At 43.8% G+C, this 15,779-nt stretch overlaps 1 long non-coding RNA gene and 1 pseudogene across 1 annotated transcript; both read left to right on the top strand.

Annotated features, from left to right (window-relative positions):
* Nucleotides 1–9,730: 9,730 nt before the first annotated feature.
* LOC147995334 (18S ribosomal RNA) lies at nucleotides 9,731–10,613 on the top strand (annotated as a pseudogene; the record flags this gene model as incomplete).
* Nucleotides 10,614–11,904: 1,291 nt separating this feature from the next.
* Nucleotides 11,905–13,731, top strand: LOC148006388 (uncharacterized). The gene is made up of 2 exons (XR_015684141.1): nucleotides 11,905–12,149; nucleotides 13,315–13,731. It is a non-coding gene; the product is annotated as an uncharacterized LOC148006388 (long non-coding RNA).
* Nucleotides 13,732–15,779: the final 2,048 nt, after the last annotated feature.

Here is a 15,779-nt window from a genome sequence, read left to right as displayed (position 1 = left end):
CGGAATCCAAGAACACATCAAAATGATCATCTATCATAATCAAGTAGGCTTCATTCCAGGGATGCAGGGATTGTTTAATATACGGAAATCCATCAATGTAATCCACTATATAAACTAACCCAAAGATAGGAATGACGTGGTCATTTAATTAGATGCTGAAAAAGCATTTGACAAAGTTCAACACCCCTTCATGATAAAAGTCCTGGAAAAATCAGAATTTCAAGGCCCATATCTGTACATAGTAAAAGCAATATACAGCAAACCAGTAGCTAACATCAAACTAAATGGAGAGAAAATTGAAGCAACCTAACTAAAATCAGGAACTAAAAAGACTGCCCACTCTCTCCCTACTTATTCAGTCTAATACTCAAAGTCATAGCCAGAGCAATCAGACAGTGAAAAGAGGTCAAAGGGATACAAATTTGAAAGGAAGAAATCAAATTATCACTATTTGCAGATGATATGATAGTATAGTTAAGTGACCCCAAAAGTTCCACCAGAGAACTACTTAACCTGATAGACAACTTCAGCAAAGTGCCGGGGTATACAATTAACTCAAACAATTCAGTAGCCTTCTTCTACTCAAAGGATAAACAGGCTGAGAGAAAAATTAAGGAAATGACACCCTTCACAATATTCCCAAGTAATATAAAATATCTTGGTGTGACTTTAACCAAGCAAACGAAAGATCTGCATGACAAGAACTTCAAGTCTCTTAAGAAAAAAATTGAGGAAGAACTGAGAAGATGGAAAGGTCTCATGGATTGGCAGGATTAATATAGTAAAGATGGTCATTTTGTCAAAAGCAATCTATAGATTCAATACAATCTCCATCAATATCCCTACTCAATACATTATAGAGATAAAAAGAGCAATTTGCAAAACCCAGGATAGCGAAAACTATACTCAACATTAAAAGAACTTCTGTGAGAATCACCATCCCTGACTTCAAGCAGTATTACCGAGGAATCGTCATAAAAACTGTATGGGATTGGTACAGAGACAGACAGATAGATCAGTGGAATAGAATTGAAGTCCCAGAAATAAACCCACACACCTATAGTCACTTGATCTTTGACAAAGGAGCTAAAACCATCCAATGGCAGAAAGATAACATTTTCAACAAATGGTGTTGGTACAATTGGAGGTCAGCCTGTAGAAGAATGCAAATTGATCCATTCTTATTACCATGTACAAAGCTTATGTCCAAGTGGATCAAGGCCCTCCACATCAAACCAGATACACCCACACTAAGAGAAGAAAAAATGAAGAAGTGTCTCGAACACATGAGCACTGGGCAAAATTTCCTGAACAAAATGCCAATGGCTCATGCTCTAATATCAAGAATCGACAAATGGGACCTCATAAAGCTGCAAAGCTTTTGTAAAGCAAAAGACACTGTCAATAGGATGAAATGGCAACCAACAGATTGGGAAAAGATCTTTACCAATCCTACATCTGATACAGGGCTAATATCTAAAACATACAAAGAACTCAAGAAGTTAGACTCGAGAGAGTGAAATAACCCTATTAAAAATGGGGTACAGAGGGGATGGGGATTTAGCTCAGTGGTAGAGCGCTTGCCTAGGAAGTGCAAGGCCCTGGGTTCGGTCCCAAGCTCCGAAAAAAAAAATGGGGTACAGAGCTAAACAAATCATTCTCAGCTGAAGATTATCGAATGGCCAAAAAAAAGCTAAAGAAATGTTCAACATCCTTAGTCATCAGGTGTAGAGGGCCGCAATAACATTCACCATCACTAGATGGCGCTGACTTCCACTGCGCCCCACATGGAAGGCCAGGATAGACTCCGCCATTGCTAGATGGCACCAGCCTTCGCCGCGCCAACCGGACCCCTTTCAGGAAGTTAACTCTGCGCATGTACAAGAGTGCCTTCGTGCCAGGTCTTTGCCCACTCCGGGGCGTGCCTAATGAGATCATGGGTAAAGCAACCAATCAGGTGTGGATGTGCGAAACTAGGGGGTTTATAAGCGCACCATGTTGGTGTGGCCGGGGCTTCTCCATAAGATTAGAAATAAAGTTTTGCATATAGCAAGGATTTCTGAATGTCCGCGTGCTTCTTGTCGGCGGGAAGTCACGCGTGGGACAATCAGGGAAATGGAAATCAAAACAACCCTGAAATTTTACCTCACACCATTCAGAGAAGCTAAAATAAAAAACTCAGTTGACAGCAGATGCTGGGGAGGATGTGGAGAAAGAGGAACAGTCTTCCATTGTTGGTGGGATTGCAAACTGGTACAACCACTTTGGAAATCAGTCTGGAGTTTCCTCAGAAAATTGGAGATTGCACTACCTGAGAACCCAGGTATACCTCTCTTGGGCATATACCCAAAAGATGCTCCAACATACAACAAACACACATGCTCCACTATGTTCATATCAGCCTTATTTATAACAGCCAGAAGCTGGAATGAACCCATATGCCCTTCAACAGAGGAATGGATTCAAAAAAGTGGTACATCTACACAGTGGAGTACTCCTCAGCTATCGAAAACAATGACTTCATGAAATTCATAGGCAAATGGAAAGAACTAGAAAATATCATCCTGAGTGAGGTTACTCAATCACAGGAAAACACACTTGGTATGCACTCATTGATAAGTGGATATTATCCAAAAAGCTCGAATTACCCAAGATGCAATCCACAGACCACAGGATGCTCAAGAAGAAGGATGACCAAAATTCAGATGCTTCCACTCCTTCTTAAAAGGGGATATATATATATATATATATACATATATATATATATATATATATATATATATATATATATACATACATATATATATGTGTGTGTGTGTACATATATGTATATGTATATATGTATATGTATAGGTATATGTGTATATATATATATGTATACTAGATAAGATTGATGAAGTTATAAAATGCATCTTGAAAGGAGCTGGATATAGATCTCTCCTGAGAGACACATACAGAGGATGTCCAATACAGAAGTCAACGCTAGCAGCAAACCACTGATCTGAGAACAAGACCCTTGGAGGGAATTAGACGAAATATTGAAACAGTTGAAGGAGCATACAACCCCATCAAAACAACAATGTCAACCAAACAGAGCTTCCAGGGCCTAAACCAGTACTGAAAGACTATACATGGAATAATCCAGGGCTCCAACCGCATACATAGCAGAGTATAGACTTGTTGGGGCACCAGGGGAAGGGGAAGCCCCTTGTGTTGCCAAGGTTGAACTCCCAGTGCAGGGGAATGGGGGGGGGGATAAAGTGGATGTATTGGGGGAATACCTGTATGAGGAGGGGGATGGTATGGAATGGGGGCTTTTATACAGGAAATTGGGAAGGGGAATAATGATTGAAATGTAAGTAAAGAAATATATCTAATAAACATTTTTAAAAAATTAAAATTTAGGAACCAAGAAGATGCCAATGCCAGTTCTAGCTATAATGTTTAGGTCCTGAAATGGAGAAGGGGAGTTAACAAAAGTGAAGACATTGACCACCTTTTGATTTTCAGGCAAGTGGCCACAAATAACTTGAGCCTTCTATATTTATACAATGACAATTGTGCTTACCCAAGCAGTGATATCATTGCTTACATTATTAAAAGAAATCATAATATCCACATTTCAAAAGCTCTGTCTTTACTCAAATCCCCCAATAGTTCCCCTTCCTCCTCCCATTCCTTGGATCAGTCACCACCTAAACTTATTTTGCATTAAAAAGCACAATTTCAGCAAGACAAAAAGAGATGTCTGGCCAGGCTTGTCCTGTAAACAGGAAGACTTAGCGGTCTGGTAGCAAACATGGTTACATAGTTATGCATGGTGAGAGGCCGAATTAAACATTTGTTGGTAAACTATCTCTAGTCATTATCTCCTATCATAATTCCCTTTTTTTTTTTATTAACTTGAGTATTTCTTATTTACATTTCGAATGTTATTCCCTTTCCCGGTTTCCGGGCAAACATCCCCCTAATCCCTCCCCCTCCTCTTCTGTATGGGTGTTCCCCTCCCCACCCTCTCCCCTTGCTGCCCTCCCCCCAACAATCACATTCACTTGGGGTTCAGTCTTAGCAGGAACAAGGGCTTCCCCTTCCACTGGTGATCTTACTAGGATATTCATTGCTACATATGAGGTCAGAGTCCAGGGTCAGTCCATGTATAGTCTTTAGGTAGTGGCTTAGTCCCTGGAAGCTCTAGTTGCTTGGCATTGTTGTTCATAAGGGGTCTCTAGCCCCTTCAAGCTCTTCCAGTTCTTTCTCTGATTCCTTCAACGGTGGTCCTATTCTCAGTTCAGTGATTTGCTGCTGGCATTCGCCTCTGTATTTGCTGTATTCTGGCTGTGTCTCTCAGGAGAGATCTGCATCCAGCTCCTGTTGGCCTGCACTTCTTTGCTTCATCCATCTTGTCTAATTGGGTGGCTGTATATGTATGGGGCACATGTGGGGCAGACTCTGAATGGGTGTTCCTTCTGTCTCTGTTTTAATCTTTGCGTCTCTATTCCCTGCCAGGGGTATTCTTGTTCCCCCTTTTAAAGAAGGAGTGAAGCATTCACATTTGGTCATCCGTCTTGAGTTTCATATGTTCTATGCATCTAGGGTAATTCAAACATTTCATAATTCCCTTTTAATTGCAGACAGACAAGTTCAATTTACAAAGCAGATCTTCTAAACATCTTTCTAATATATAGATCTTTGTAAGATGTAATCATTCTAAGATCCATTTTCAAGTCTCTATCAATCCAACATAATCTCTGCATTTTCCATGTCTCTACTGATCAGATATAGCTTCTTAAAAACAGTTATGTAAGCAGGACCTACCTCTGTCCACAACTGACACAGACTTGCTCAGTGTGACTGGGTACTTCTCTAAAGATATGATTGTAAGTCTCAAATTCCCAGGATGTATGGTAACATCTGGAGGATTGATAGATACAAAAAGAGGTGAAGAACATTTTATCCCTTGAAAGAGTTTTGAGAAAAATGTAGAATCATCCACAGTGACTTAGCCTGTGTGACTCCAGATGGACTTGTCCATGACTGATGAAGTGATACAATTTTGATAATGACTATATGCAGTACAATGAAGGAATGGAGAGCTTGTAGGGTATGCAAACTTGGTATTAAATAGAAAGGCCACCAAATTTCCCTTGTCAACTGAGAAGTGGTTTAAATGAACTTGCCACAGTAGAATCCTGTCACTGAAGCACTCATATGCTATTCCTTGCAGCAGCTACACGGCCACTGCCAGAGAGAGGTAGCACCTCTGCTAAATTATTTCTGATACATGCATGAGGATCTGAGTGCAGTCTCCAGAGAACATGTAAAAAGTCATGGGACTGGGTTCCAAGCTAATCATCCTGGTGCCTGTGAAATGGAGAAGAAAGAAACCCTGTGGATTTACAGAGCCCCAGTCTAGTTATATTGGTAATTCCATGGTCAGCTTGAGACCATGTCACAAAATCAATACAGTAGAGAGTGACTGAGAATGATACCCAGTATTGACCTTTGACCTCCTTATTCACACCTGTGGACATGCACCTGCAGACACATGTACCCCCACACAAACATGTACACACAAAGTACTGCGACCTTATAAGCAGACTCAAGCCTCTTTAGAAAGTTTCATGTCATTTTTTACCCTACAACATCTCTCATACAGCACACTGTTCCTTATTGTTTGCACTTTATGTTTTTTTAGTTTTAGATATATTATGCCCATTGTCTATCATAATGAATTTCATCTTTAAAAATAACCTCAGAATCATTGTATTCATTCAGCTTCCTTGTCTTTAGGCAACAGAAATCATTTTTTTAACTTATTTTTACAGGAGACTGGAGAGATGACGAAGAAGTTAAGAACATGTACTACTATTGAAGAAGACCCATGTTAGATTCAAGGAACAAGATGACTCATAATCACTGGTAATTTCAGTTTCAGGGACCCAATACTCTTCCTTTTCTAGCCTCCACAGGCAACCCTATACATGCAAATACTCACACATAATTTAATAAAGACACACACCCCCACATACACACGTTTACAATTTAAATTATTTTCTGGCCTTATTTTTTTTTTAACTAGGACAAAGAGGGTAAAATACTCAATCTACTTCAAATTTCTGAAGGGGAACAACATTTGCCTTCTCAATAGGAGACAAACCGCTCCAGATTTAGAGGCATCTAAATCCAAGTTGACACAAGTGTCCATCATATACATTAATGTGCCTTTTGAATTGTCTTTTACTTTTCCATAATGGGTATTGCTTACAATTGTGTTGCTGCAGATTTGGTTTTACCACAGGCTTCTTTGATGGTCTGAGCTGTTTTGATTTTAATTTCTTCTCCTCTCTCAATTAGCTTCTCACCCTACATTGTTATTCTATCTTATCATTCATTTTATAACATCCATGCTCCATAAATTTGAAGAAGATAACAATTGCTGCTTAAAGTGTACTTCTTTTCCTTACAGTCACTCTATTGAAAAACATAGACTTTTGCCTTTAATTGTTGTTTTGTTTCTTTGACATAAGCTTTTTCCTTGAGTATAATAATATTGTTTTACTCTTTTAAATTTATCCTTACCAAGTAAGACAATAGAAAACTTGTGGGGGTGCTTGGTAAATGAATATGAGGATGATCCCTCTTGTCTATATTTTGATGTCTTCTACATTTGAAAAATGAGTGCTGATTCAGCAACTAAATCCTACACATGCAACCACTGTGGAGAGTCCAGTGGAAGTATTCCATGACTCCTGATGGATGTCAGATCCCCTTGGACTCATACACTTCACATTTTTAACTAATATATTACCCTAAACCCAGGTTGTTGGGGGTATTTTCTTTCATCCTCTACCTCATATCTCAGAAAGAATGAAGAATATCATATTGGAACAAGGTCATTTGATTCTATTTCACGATGTGACTAAGAAACCTGGAATCTCCTAGTAGTATTCCTGATTTGGTTATAAAGGAGAACATTTTGTTTTATTTCTCTAGTTACATATAGTACATTTCAGTGTAGATGCCTATTCCTCCACCATGCAAGGAAAGGTCCCTATGAATCTAAGTGATACAAATACAAGTGCTATTGTCTGGTCACCCTGGTTACACAATTCCACTGTGGAAAAGTCTCTGGAATCTACATGCCCCATATTTAAGGTTTTTGATTCATCAATCTGAGTAATACATGTTCATGAGTCTGAACTTATAATATCCAGGAGTTGTTTAGCTTATCTCTGCAAGGCCAAGTTGCCTTCATATGAACTATATATATATTCTTCTTTTAATTCTCAATATTATGTTCTGTTGCTCTGTAATACTAGGCAGAAATTCCATGTATGTAATTTTTTTCTTGCTTCAGAAATGGGAGAAACGGAACACACATATGTATAGGGATACTTTCTCTAAGTCTGGGTATGTATCAGCTTTACAGAACTCTTACCATATCTCATGTCAATCTATTTCCTTACTTTAATTTATGCATATATTTTAAGTCCTATATTTATAGAATTCTAATTTTCTGATTCATTTAGTTGAGTATTTGCACACATGTGGATGACGGAGTACAATTTATGGCATTCATTTCCTACTTCAATTGTGTATGTCCCGAGGACCAAACCAAGGTTAACTGTCTTGGCAACAAATATCTTTACCTACTGAGCTATTTCACTCTTCCTAGCATATTTCATAATTTATTGTTGCAAGCCCAATTGCTACCCCATTCCAAAAAAGGAAAGTTTTCTTGCTGGTGTGTGCTATAATATAAAGCATTTCTTTAGATTAAGTCATTGTCCTCTTTAATACCCTATTATGATACATATAATATCTGTGGGCATGCAGAAACACATATACACACATAATTTCACTGAAATACCCTGTCTGTGCCCAATGCCCGCACCGACACGGTACCGAGAATCGGGCGAAAGCCTGCGGGATTAAAGAAACACACACACACACAGGTTATTATTAGCCATTCTTTTGTAAAATTTTTAATGATATCACTTCAATACACAAGCTTAGAGATATACACCCACAAACTCTCACCTACAAACTATATAGGAAGGTTTTTTATCAACGTGATATAAAACTAGAGATAACTTGGAAGAAGAAATCTTAACTGAGAAAAAACTCTTCATAAGATTGTCCAATGAAAAAGCCTGTGGGCACTTTCTTGATCAATAATTTTGTTGGAGGGCCCAGCTCATTGTAGCTTGTCCCACTCCTGGGTTTACTGTTCTGGCTTTTATAAAAACACAGGCTGAGCAAGTCATAAATATAGACCAATAAACAATCTTCTTCCCATGTCTCTCTAACATTTCCTGCCTGCTTAATCACTGGGATATCTTCCCACCCTACCTGATGCAACTAGGATTTGTTTTAGTGATTTTGTGTTTTGGACTGATGGCTGCTAATGGGATCATAAAATAAGACTTACGTTGGATCTTTCAACGTTCTAGAAAACGTGTAGAATAATTTTATTCTAATACCCTCATCTTTGAGACACAGGACATCATATATGAAGGGTCAGAAAGATTCTGCCATAAATATAGGCATCCTGAAAGGTTAATTCTTTACAACCAATAGGTCCAGGTAAGAACTTGGTAGATAAATATTAGCAAAATGATTGTACATTGTAAGGTTAGTTTAAATAAAGAAGTAGCCATGTTTGAAAGTGTCATATAATTGAGGGCCAGGTAAAGTAGTAATTCAAAGAAAAAAGTGACAGAATGTATCACAGATAAAATATGCCCAATTCACATGAGAACAGCTTAGGAATAAGAGAATACACAAGAGTAGAGAAAGAGAGACAAAAATAGACAAAAGAAAGACAGAGAGAAGTAGAGCAAGAAAGAGAAGTTGTGGTGTGTGGCATGTGTTTACGGAAGTTTTCTGGACATGATTTTACAGATTCAGGTTCTGAGAGAACAAACTATTCACTGGGGAGAACAGAAAAAGCTGGAGAATTAGAAGGATCTAGAAGATTGTAACACATTGTCCAAGTTAATGTGAGTCCAAGTAGAACAACTCATGAAGATGCCAAGAGAAACCATATTGAATCAGTCAGCTTGGAAGGTTGGATTACATGGAGGCTATAAGCTCCTAGTATTAGGTCTATAAATAGTAGAACAGAGGGAAAAAATACTCTGGCCTCATCCTAAAGGACGTATTTGCATAGCTTGGGTAAGACTCTTATCTCATCACTTTATCTAAGAAAAGAAAAGTGACATTCAGTTAGAAAGACATACAGACAGACACACAGACAGACAGACAGACAGACACACACACACATACACAGAGACACACAAACACACAAACATACAAACATAGAGCGGTGTGGGGAGGGAGGGAAGAAGAGACGGAGGGAAGAAGGGAGAATGCTTGCAATCAACCATTGAGCTGAGAACAAGGTTCCAAAAAGAGGAGTTAGAGAAAGAACTGAAGTAGTTGAAGGGGTTTGCCACCCCATAAGAAGAACAATATCAACCAACCAACCCCCTGCCCTCGATCTTCCATGGACTAAACAACCATCCCAAGAATACACAAGGATGAGCCTATGGCTCCATCTGCATATGAAGCAGAGGATATCCTTTTCAGGCACCAATGGGAGCAAATGCCCTTGGTCCTGTCAAGGCTTGATGCCCCAGTGTAGGGAACTGTCAGAATGGGCAGGTTGGAAGGAGTGAGTGGGTGAGTGAGGAACTGCCCTCAGAACAGGAGGCATGACGGGAAATAATAGCCGTTTTCTAGATGGCAAATCAGGAAAGGGGATAATATTTAAAATGTGAATTAAAAAAAAAATCCCCTCTCCCAATGAAAGAAAAAGAAAGAGAAATAGAGGAAGAAAAAGAAAAACAAATGGGGGTACATAACTAAACAGATGCTGACTGGCGATGCGGCAGCGTTATTCCCATGATAGTCAAGCATCTTCTGGGAAACCATAGTCTTTGGGTTCTGGGGGAGTATGGTTTCAAAGCTGAAACTTAACGGAATTGATGTAAGGGCACCACCAGGAGTGGAGCCTGCAGCTTAATTTGACTTAACATGGGAAACCTCACCCAGCCCGGACACAGACAGGATTGACAGATTGATAGCTCTTTCTCGATTCCGTGGGTGGTGGTGCATGTCCATTCTTAGATGGTGGAGCGATATGTCTGGTTAATTCTGATAACGAACTAGACTCTGGCATGCTAACTAGTTACGCGACCCCCTGAGCGGTCGGCGTCCCCAACTTCTTAGAGGGACAAGTGGCGTTCAGCCACCCAAGATGGAGCAATAACAGGTCTGTGATGCCCTTAGATGTCCGGGGCTGCACAAGCGCCACACTGACTGGCTCAGCATGTGCCTACCCTACAAAGGCAGGTGCGGGTAACCCATTGAACCTCATTCGTGATGGAGATCGGGGATTGCAATTATTCCCCATGAACGAGGAATTCCCAGTAAGTGCCGGTCATAAGCTTGCGTTGATTAAGTCCCTGCCCTTTGTACACACCACCCTTCGCTACTACCGATTGGCCCATAGCCCTGTCGGAGGGCTGAGAAAAAGGTCGAACTTGACTATCTAGAGGAAGTAAAGTCATAACAAGGTTTCTGTAGGTGAACAGGTGGAAGGATCATTAACGGAAAAGGCCGAGGGGGTATCTGGTCTTTTCTCGGGCCTGTGTGAGTCCCTCCTCTCACCAGGAGGCGCGTCCCCGGGTCCCGGTCGCATTCGTGGCGTGTGCCACGGCCAGCCGGCCAAGTGAGCATTTCGGGAAAGACTGGGGTTGGGTCGTTTCAGAGCGGTGCGGGGAGGGTGTCAGGTCTGGTCCGTCGAGGGACCTCCTCCATTCTCTCTCTCTCTCCTTCGCTCGTCTGCCTATGTCCTTGCCTCCGTGCGCCCGCCTTCGCCTCCACCACTGCTACCTCCGCGGCCGGTGCCTCCATTGCCCGCTGGCCAGCCAAGGCCCTTGGCGAACCGAGGTCATTCTGCCTCTTTCTGGACCGGCTCCGTGATCTCATATCGTGTGCACGGGGGGGGGGGGGGGGGGGGGTGTGGTGGTGGTGGTGGTGGAGGCGGGGCGTTGCGCGGCTGGGACTCTGCTCGCAGGGCCTCTCCCCTCGGCCCTCCGTCTCCCGAAGTTCAGACGTGGGTGGCGTCCGGTGGTCATCCACGCCCGGTGGGTCTGCGTGGGCCTCGATCTCCCCATCCACTGGTGCCGCGGGCCGGCCACCCTTCTCGTGGCTCATTCCTGCTCGCTCCGCCGCTCCTGCTCCCGTCCTCGCCTGCTCTCCCCACCGTGGGGACACATCGGAGTGGGCCGGTCGAGTGCCTGGGCGCGAGTGGGGCCGTGTCGCCCGGGTCGGTAATCTTGCCTCTGGTCTGGTGGGAGGCGGGCCCCGCCCACTGGGTCGGTGCATCCGGCGCCACAACGCTCCCGCCAGTGCACGCAGGGAGAGCAACCTGCGAGGGTTGGTCTGGGAGTGAGGGGATACTGCACCCGCCGGGGCCCGTCTCAGGTACCTCTCCTCCCCCCTCCCTCTTGTGGGGGCTGTCTGCTCGGGCGCCAGCTGGCGTGACGCTGTGGCGTTCGTGCGCTGACGCGACTTGTCCCCGGGATGTGGGAGCTGGCCGGTGTAGAGAGATCGGAGGACCCAGCCTGGGACCCCGGCGCCCTCTCGCTCTCCTCTCCGTCCGTCCACCCGCGGCCGCGCGTGCCCTCCTTTCCTCCTTCCCCTCTCGACCACGACCTCAGATCAGATGTGGCGACCCGCTGAATTTAAGGATATTAGTCGGCAGAGGAAAAGAAACTAACCAGGATTCCCTCAGTAATGGCGAGTGAACAGGGAAAAGCACAGCGCCGAATCTCCGCCGCGTGCCGTGGCGCGTGAAATGTGGCGTACGGAAGACCCACTCCCCGGCGCCGCTCGTGGGGGGGCCCAAGTCCTTCTGATCGAGGCCCAGCCCTTGGACGGTGTGAGGCCGGTAGCGAGCCCAGGCGCGCCGGGCCCGGATCTTCCCGGAGTCGGGTTGCTTGGGAATGCAGCCCAAAGTGGGTGGTAAACTCCATTTAAGGCTAAATACCGGCAGGAGACCGATAGCCAACAAGTACAGTAAGGAAAAGTTGAGAAGAACTTTGAAGAGAGAGTTCAAGAGGGCGTGAAACCGTTAAGAGGTAAACGGCTGTGGTCAGCACAGTCCGCCCAGAGTATTCAACCCAGAGGCACGCGTTTGGCTGTGCGGGTGATCCCGGCGGATCTTTCCCACTCCCGGTTCCTCCCGACCCCTCCACCCGCGCGTTTTTCTCCCCCCGCCAAGCGTCCCGCCGTCGCTGTCCCCCTTCCTCCCAACGGGGGGTTTGGCAGGCGCTCAGGCGGCGGGCGCGGGGGCGCAGGTGCGGCCGGGGGTGGGGTTGGTGGGTGACCGTCCCTCCCCCCTGTTCAGCGATTGGCCGCAGCCAGGCGCCCTTCCACTGTGGTGGTGCGCGGAAACCAGCTACGGGACCGCTGGGAAGGCTCTATGGGGAAGGTGACTGGGGGTGGGGGGGGGCGGTGCGGCATCACCCGTTGGCCCCACACCACCCCGTCCCGAGTGTTACAGCACATCCTCTCCATACAGAAGACACTGACAGACAGACAGACAGACAGACAGACACACACACACACACAAATACATATTTAAATATTTAAAATGATGTTTAAAAAAACAGTCTTCCTGTTTAACAGAGGTTTAAAGGGAAGTTGGCTGACAGAACGTTTTTGTGGTTTTTTATTCTCTTTTTTACCAAATAGGAGGTAGATCTGTTGGCCCTTTTATTAAAAGCCAAAGTAATAAGTGGCGAGCCGATGTTTCAACTTTTCCCATTATGTTCCTTTCACAAAAACCAGGGAGTGTTCTTTCTTTGGCTTTTCCTTTTTGAAACAAAATGAAAGGAGCTCTACCAGTTGGCCTAGTTTCCCTGTTCCTTTTCCCTCTGCCACGGTATGCTCGATGAAATAAAGTAAATAAATGAAGATTCTAGTTATTTATTTGTTTGGGAGACCCGAACTCTCTCTCAAGAGATACTTCCATCTCCCCCCTCCACACACACAAGGCCTCCTCCCTGTGTGTGGGGGAAGGGGTAGGGGTGGACAGGAGCTAGCTGAGAGGGGGTGGGGTGGGGTGGGGCTGGAGAATGTGCATGTCCCTGAAGGACTGTCCGGGAAATACTGCTGCTGCCCTAGCACACTTTGCTTCAGCGCTGAGCCAGGCGGTGCCTCTTTAGGGGGGGCAAGTTTTCTGCCTGAAATCAGTGAGTGATGATTTCAGTGTGAATGTCTGATCCCTCGCTGTCCTTTCAGTGCTCTGGCTCATGGCAAATGACTGAAGAAAACCTCAGTTAGACTCACACCAGGTGTTTGGAAATGGTAATGGAATTGATAGCACACCCTCAAGAGGAAGACTCCCTTTGCTCACTCCCAGCCTCGCCCTGCCAGCTCTGGATTTCTAAGTAAGGCTGAATCTGGACCATATTTACAGGATTTGGCGTTTCTGATTCATGTTTAATGTTTAGTTAAATAAAGCTTGTGAAGGGCTGGAGAGATGGCTCCGAGGTTAAGAGCACTCACCGCTCTGCTCTTCCAGAGGTCCTGAGTTCCATACCAGAAACCATATATTGGCTCACGACCCTCTGCATAGGGATATCCCATGTACTCTACTGCCGTGTGTATATGAAAAGGGCTTTAGTGTACTCATATAAATGAAAATAAATAAATAAACTTTTAAAAGAATGAAACAAAATGAAGCTGGCAAAGAAATTGAGCATCTTAAAATGCCAGGCACGTCTGTCCACTCCTTTTATTTTATTTCGTGTGTGTATCACATAACCACAGAGGTGGTTCCTCTTTTCTTAACCTCGATAGCCCAACTGGGACAGAAGTGCAAACTATCATCTACCTATCTGGGAGTGGAGTGGTTGGATACAGGGAGAGGGAACATTTGCAGTTAGTAAAGTTCTGCTGTCGGTTTTTTTTTTTTTCCTTTCCTTTTTGGATAGATATCGGGAACTTTTTGTTTGTTTGTTTGTTTGTTTGTTTTTTGTTTTTTAAAGTACAAATTTTGTTTTCTGTGCAACATTCTGATCATAGTTTCCCACTGCAAAGCTCTTTACAAATCCTTCCTCCCCATCCACCACCCCGTTGTACCCCAGGCCTGTCCTTATATGTGGTTGATGCACACCCAGGTGAATCTCCATTGGAGAAAGCACGATATTCCCATCTCGTATGACTGTCAATGGCAGATGACTTAAATGCCGGTGACTTTGGACTTGACTCTATTTTCCCCTCGGAGAACTGGGTTTGGATCTGTTGAACAAAGGCAGGCCCTGGGTTTTGAAACAAACAAACAAACAAACAAACACACCAAAAATTATTTAAAGCAGGCAACAACTGCCTGCATGCCAAGAGACTGTTGACTCCTCTTTGGAGCTAGTATGATGTGAAACTTGCTAAATAAAGTAGAATCCACACAGCACAAAGGGAACACTTTAACATTTTATGAGGGAGAGAGAGAGAGAGAGAGAGAGAGAGAGAGAGATCTGTTTATCTCCCTCCTCTAGTTTTTCATACTAGAGATTTCATCTTCCTCTGTCTCTGGTCCTGGTGGCTTTACTGCCAGTTTGGGGGGATTGGGATAGGAATAGAAAGAAAAAAGTCTTGAGTGCTGATTTTAAAGCTCTCTCTCTCCCTCCCTCCCTCCCTCTCCCTCTCCTCCTCCCTCTCCCTCTCTCTCTCTTTCGTCTCTCTCTCTCTCTCTCTCTCTCTCTCTCTCTCTCTCTCACACACACACACACACACACACAAACACACACATACTTCCTAGGATGAAAGAAAAAAATGAAAAGGAAGCCACCCATGGTGATGCATGACTTTGATCTCACTTTGGTCTCAGCACTGGAAAGGAAGATAGGAAGGCCTATCTAGATGCAATGTGAAGAAGGCCTCTGTCAGATGAGTTAATGGCTAGGGAACTGTTAGCTGGCTAGTCTGCCATTTTGTTGCAGTTGCTAATATTATAAGGACACTTTCTCATTGGTTGTTTCTGCTGTTGCTGCAAGAATTCATTACATATTCTGTTAGGTTCTTCTGTGTGATAACACACTCAGAAACCAAACACTGTAGAAGTCAGTCTAACTGCTTTCTTTGTTGTCTAGTTACCCGCAATAATCTTGGACCTGAACTGAACACCCAGCAGCATTTCCTGCACCCACCCATGTATAAGCTTTTATAAGCTGGACCACCAACACTAGAGCGACAGTGCAGACAGAGACTATTTGGAACCGGACTTCCATTTTGAGTTTTTGTTTGTGTTCTTGTTTTTTTCTCCTGTCCTGTCCTGTCCTGTCCTGTTCTGTCCTGTCCATCCTGTCTCTCTGTCTGTCTGTCTGTCTCTCTGTCTTTCTGTCTGTAAATCCACACATGTAGTTCTTTCCACGTCTTATGTTTCAAAACAAATAATGCTTGTTGTGCTTCTCATTCCATTCAAGGGTACTATTCTCTAGATCAGAGGAGCCCCCTTACAATTCTCCACAGGTAGTGATGACTGGAGTGTTCAGTGCGACTAAGCAGGAATTATATGGTTGCTGCCATTATGCTTGATCTTACCCAAGGAAGGGTTGCGGTGGTTGCCAAGATGGCGAACAACAGACAGTGATTGAAGAGATGGAACAATAACCTACAATTCTCCCTCTCTGTCACTGTTTCTCTGTTACTCTCTGTCTCTCTTCCCTCCTTCCCTCCCTCCTCTCTCAGACCTGAATGAACATTGG

The sequence above is a fragment of the Rattus norvegicus genome, chromosome 3 (genome assembly GCF_021556685.1).
Source record: "Rattus norvegicus strain SHRSP/BbbUtx chromosome 3, alternate assembly SHRSP_T2T, whole genome shotgun sequence".
In the NCBI taxonomy this organism is placed as follows: Eukaryota; Metazoa; Chordata; class Mammalia; order Rodentia; family Muridae; genus Rattus; species Rattus norvegicus.
The sequence above is the reverse complement of the archived record's forward strand: the minus strand, read 5'-3'. Positions and strand labels throughout refer to the sequence as shown.